Genomic DNA, 5,477 nt, shown 5'->3' with positions numbered 1-5,477 from the left:
AACAAATGTACAAATGTGCTTTATAAAATTGATGTAAGTATGGATTATGATAAGCTTTGTATGAGCCCACAATAAAATGATTTTTTAAAAACTTTTAGGACAGAACAAAAGTACTTATCTTTATAGCAGTTAATGCACTCATGAACAAAAAATAACAAAGGAAAAATAAAAAATCTACACTTTAACATAACAGCTTTAACAAGTAAAACAAGAACAGCAACAGCAGCCTAACCCCTCAACCAACAACGGAAAAGAAATCATAAATATTAGAGCAGAAATAAATGAACTGGAAAATAGAAAAACAATGAAAAATCAGGAAGTTCGTTCTTTGAAAGCATTGACAAAGTGCTGACAAATTTATCAAATAAAAAGAGAAGATGCAAGTATCTAGAATGATAGATGAAAAGTGTGACATCACAACATATCCGAATGAAATAAAAATAATATCACACTATTATGAAAGACTGTAATCCAACAAGTTTGATAACACAGAAGAAATGGACAAATACCTTGAAATACACCATCTACCTAAATTAACACAGACTAATGTACGAAACCTGAACAGACCTATAGCAAAAGAAGAAATAAAGGAAGTCATCAAGATACTTCCAATCAAGAAGTTCAGGACCTGATGACTACCAATTATTCAATGAAGAGCTGTCACCAATTCTACACAGGCTATTCCAGAGTATAGAAAGGGATAGAAACTCCCAAAATTCATTCTATGAAGCAAGCATAACTCTGACAGCAAAACCAGGCAAAGACTCCACAAGAACAGCAAAATATAGATTAATATCCTTAATGAACACAGATTCAAAAATTCTCAACAAAATTCTGGGCAATAGAATCCATCAACATATAAAAAAGATAATTCACTATGATCATGGATTTATACTGGATACACAACGATGATTCAATGCTAGAAAAACAATACATATAATCTACTAATAAAAAGAATAAGAACCACGTGAACATATCAATAGATATAGAAATGGCACTTAACATCACCCCACACCCATTTCTGATAAAACACTTAATAGAATAGGAATAGAAAGGAAATTCCTCTATATAATAATGGTCATAGTATATGAAAAACCAACAGTTAAAATCATGTTCAGTGGGGGAAAACTTTGACCCTGAGAATGAGAACTAGACAAGAATGGTACTATCATGATTTTTATTCAACATCATGATGTAAGTCATAGTCAGAGCTAGTAGAAAACATAAAGAAATCAAGGGAATACAATTGGGTTAAGAAAGTAAAATTCAGGAGGGAGGGGGGAAATGAGGACCTGATATTAAGGGCTCAAGTAGAAAGCAAATGTTTTGTGAATGATGATGGCAACAAATGTACAAATGTGCTTGACACAATGGATGTGTGTATGGATTGTGATAACAATTGTACGAGCCCACAATAAAATTATTTTTAAAAATAAAGTGAAATTCTCAATATTAGCAGATAATGTGATTTTATATACAGTAAACCACAAACTCAAACTCACTGCCATTGAATCAATTCTTACTTGCAACAATCATATAGGATAGAATAGAATTACCCTTGTGGGTTTCCAAGACTGAAATCTTCTTTTTTCAGTCTCTTCTTTTTCTCACAAAGTCTCTTCTTTTTCTCAAAAAGCGGCAGGTGGTTTCAAACTGCTATGTGGTTAGCAGCCCAATGCATAAACACTACACCGTCATCAGGGCTCCAGAAAACTCCAACAACTCCACAGAAAGATTCTCAGAAACAATTGAAGGAATTAGTAAAGTAGAAGATATATAAGAATCATAAGCAAAACTCAACTGGATTCCTGTATGCAAGCAAAGAGAGTTTAAAAAAAAAAGACATAAAGAAAACAGTGCATTTACAATAGCCACACAAAAGATAAAACACTTAGGAATAAATCTAACTAAAGAAATGAAACACCTATGCCAAGAAGACTACAGAACACTGTTACAAGAAACTAAAGAGATGAACACGAATGTTCATGGATAGGAATATGTAATATTGTGAAAATATCAATATTACTCAAAGCAATCTGTAAATACAATGCAATTCTGATCTAAATCCCAGTTTTATTCTTTAAAGTAATTGGAAAACTCCAATTACCAAGTAATTGGAGAGGGAAGAGACCTAGGATAAACAGGGAACTCCTTAAAATGAAGAAAAAAGTAGAAGATCCCACACTACCAGACCTCAAAATCTATTACACAGCCAGAGTACTCAAAACAGCCTGGGATTGGTATAATGATAGATACATAGACCAATGGAACAGAATAGGAAACCCAGAAATAAATGCAGCCATATACATGCAACTAATTTTTGATAAAGGGACAAAAAAATATTAAGTGGGAAAAAGATAGGCTCTTCAACAAATGGTGATAAAAAATTTTATCTCCAGATGCAGAAAAATGAAAAAGAACCTGTAAAAATAAACTCAACGTGGATTAAAGCTCTAAATTTAAATGCCAGAGTTATAAGGACCATTAATGAGAAAATTAGGACAAATTTAAGGGTCTCTATTGCAGGGCATACACATACTACCAAATATAACAAAGGAAGCACACACAGTAGAAGACAAAACAGAAGACTAGGACCTATTAAAAGTAAGACACCTATGCACATCAAATGCCTTCATTGAAAGAGTAACAAGAAAGCCCAAGGAGTGGGGAAAATAATTTAGCAATGAAACAAGGAGAAAGTTTTATTTAGTAATATCAAATAGTTATTTTATTTAGTAATATTAAATATCACTAAAATCTATAGAATTCTGCAACACCTCAAAAAGAAAATAATAATCTAATTAAGAAGTGGGCAAGAGATATGAATATTGAAATAGAAATGACCCTAAAATAGCTAACAAACACATAAGAAATGCTCATAATTACTAGCCCTTTGGGAGATGGAAATCAAAACAAGACATGTGATCTCACTTTATACCCAAAAGAATAGCTCAATTGTTAAAAACAAAAGAAAACAAACAAAAACAGAAAGCAACAAATGATCAAGAGGGTGGGGAGAGATTGGAATTCTTATACACTGCTGGTGCGATTTTAAACATAAACAACTATTGTGCAAAGTGATATGGTACTATGTAAAACAACTGGGAACAGAAATGCCAAACAACCCAGCAACACACAGAAAATGAACAGATATATACTCTCCCATGTTAATTGCCACACAGTTCACAAAAGCAAGAAGCTGGAAACAGGGGAAACATTTGTCCATAGAAAAGTGAATAAAGAAATCTGGTCTATACAGTGGTATACTATGGTATACTATGCATCCATACAAAATAGCGAGGAAACTATGAAATACCTCATAACATGGAGGGACCTGAAACTGTTATTCTGAGTTCATGAAGTCAATTACAAAATGAAAAATAGTGTATGAGACTGCCACTGTAAAGTTAAACACCAAAACAAAAGTAGGCAACTGTTCTCAGGCCATGTAATCTCCTAATCCAGTTGCCCAAGCAACAAGGTGGTGTTACCACCTAACACCCATCAACTCTATGTTGTTGTTGTTGTTAGGTACCATCCAGTTGGTTCTAACCCATAGTGATCCTATGCACAACAGAATGAAACACTGCCAGCCTTGGGCCAACCTCACAATGGTTCTGATTCCTAAACCCATTATTACAGCCACTGTGTCAACCCATTTCCTTGAGGACCTTCCTTTCTTTCATTGCCCAGGTACTTTACCGACCATGATGTCCTTCTTCAAGGCCTGTTCTCTCCTGAACTCATGTAAGACAGTTTCACTACCCTGGCCGCTAAGGAGCACTCTGGCTATACTTATTCCACATCAGATTTGTTTGTACTTTTAGTGGCCCATGGTATTTTCAATATTCTTGTCCAGCACCACAATTCAAATTCATTGGTTCTTCTTCAGTTTTCCTTATTCAATGTACAAGTTTGCCATGCATATGATGCAATGGAGAATATCATGGCTAGGGTCAGGTGTATCTTAGTCCTCAAAGAAATATACTTGCTTTTTAATACTCTTTATGATGAGAGAGAAGCATTACCTTGAGGCTGCGGCATGGGATATACCAGTTAGCTGCGTCAGCCAAGCCCGTTATTTCCTGTGGGCCTACAGTTCATCACATGATGCTAAGAACACTTTTGAAGAAACATTTACATACTGTTTCCAATTGCTGGTGCTGTAAAACTCCCGAGGGCATCTAAAGCCAAGCCCAAACTGACACCCCAAATACAGAGACTGCTGAATCAAGAAGCAAAAAGTTATACACTCAGTTTTAAAGAAGCAAAACATGTGAAAAAGCACAACGACGCCAAAGTGAATTGTTCGTTACTTGTAAGACACACAACAGAACAGTTAAACATCAAGGTAAAAGCAGAAGCTTTCTCTCCTCCCTGAAGGGCAGTCTCAGCACTCCTACAGCTAACTCTGCTCTGAGGACACCTTAGAGGCAGGTCCTGAGTTCTGGTAATCGCAATCATGAGATATCTAGTTCCAAAGGCAAGAATCCTCCCTTGATACTCATAACACATACATCTGGACAGTCAATACCCAACTTTCTCTTCCTCAAAGAGTACGAGCAAAACAAAGAAATACTTTTCTCAACTCAAAATGTTGCTCAGTCAGCAAGAATACCAAGACTGAAGATGGACTTTAGAAATTTCTTGTCTTCTCTGTAAAGGATAGGTTTTGAAAACAAGAAATGTCTAATGCAATTTCTGGAAAGAAAACTAATCAGAAAACCAGTACTTTTTACCTGAAGGGGGGAAAAACAGGAATATGAGGTCCAAGAGCAAACTTTCCTTGGCATCCTTCAGTGTTTATCTTACTGGAATGAGTATCTGAATCCTGCCTACCTTTGATGGTCACAAAACACAGGAAAAGTCTTCAGACCTAGTAAAGAGAAATATAGACTTAATAAATGTTTTTATGATTTATGCCATTTTCTTTCTAAGGAAATTGAGACCTATTTGAGCATTTCTCCTAGTTATCAATAAGCTGCATACTAATTCAGAAAAATGACCAAGTGCCTCTGTCTTTGTGTCCCCACAGTCATTTCAATAACTGAATCTATAAAATCTGAATGTTGTTCCTATTTTGAGACCAAAATAATTTGCTCTGGTGAAGACTTATTTCCAAGTCTGAAAATTGCACCAGTGCACAACAGAGTAACAGCTTCCCTATCTTAAGTCTTTTCTGGAACATCATAGATACACGTTTTTTTAACTGATAAGCTAGGGTAGTCAACATATCTTTTAAAAAGCTCTTCAAAAAATGATTTAGATACTTTTAAATATATATGGAATATCCATTGAAACTTCATATATATATATACATACATATGTGGGTGTGTGTATATATATATATGTGTATATATATATATATCTTGCAATGCAGACTAATGCAACATGTCTTTTGATCTCTTGACTTCTGCTTCCAGGAGCATTGATTTTGGATCCAAATCAGACAAAATTGTTGACAACTTCAACCTTTT

The 5,477-nt window shown here is 34.8% G+C and overlaps 1 pseudogene; it reads left to right on the top strand.

Moving 5' to 3' along the window:
- The first annotated feature begins 4,010 nt into the window (after window positions 1–4,010).
- On the top strand, window positions 4,011–4,662 carry LOC101643156 (annotated as a pseudogene).
- Window positions 4,663–5,477: the final 815 nt, after the last annotated feature.

This window comes from Echinops telfairi, unplaced genomic scaffold (genome assembly GCF_000313985.2).
Source record: "Echinops telfairi isolate 266 unplaced genomic scaffold, ASM31398v2 ScPeMD7_7415;HRSCAF=8453, whole genome shotgun sequence".
Classification (NCBI taxonomy): domain Eukaryota; kingdom Metazoa; phylum Chordata; class Mammalia; order Afrosoricida; family Tenrecidae; genus Echinops; species Echinops telfairi.
The sequence above is the reverse complement of the archived record's forward strand: the minus strand, read 5'-3'. Positions and strand labels throughout refer to the sequence as shown.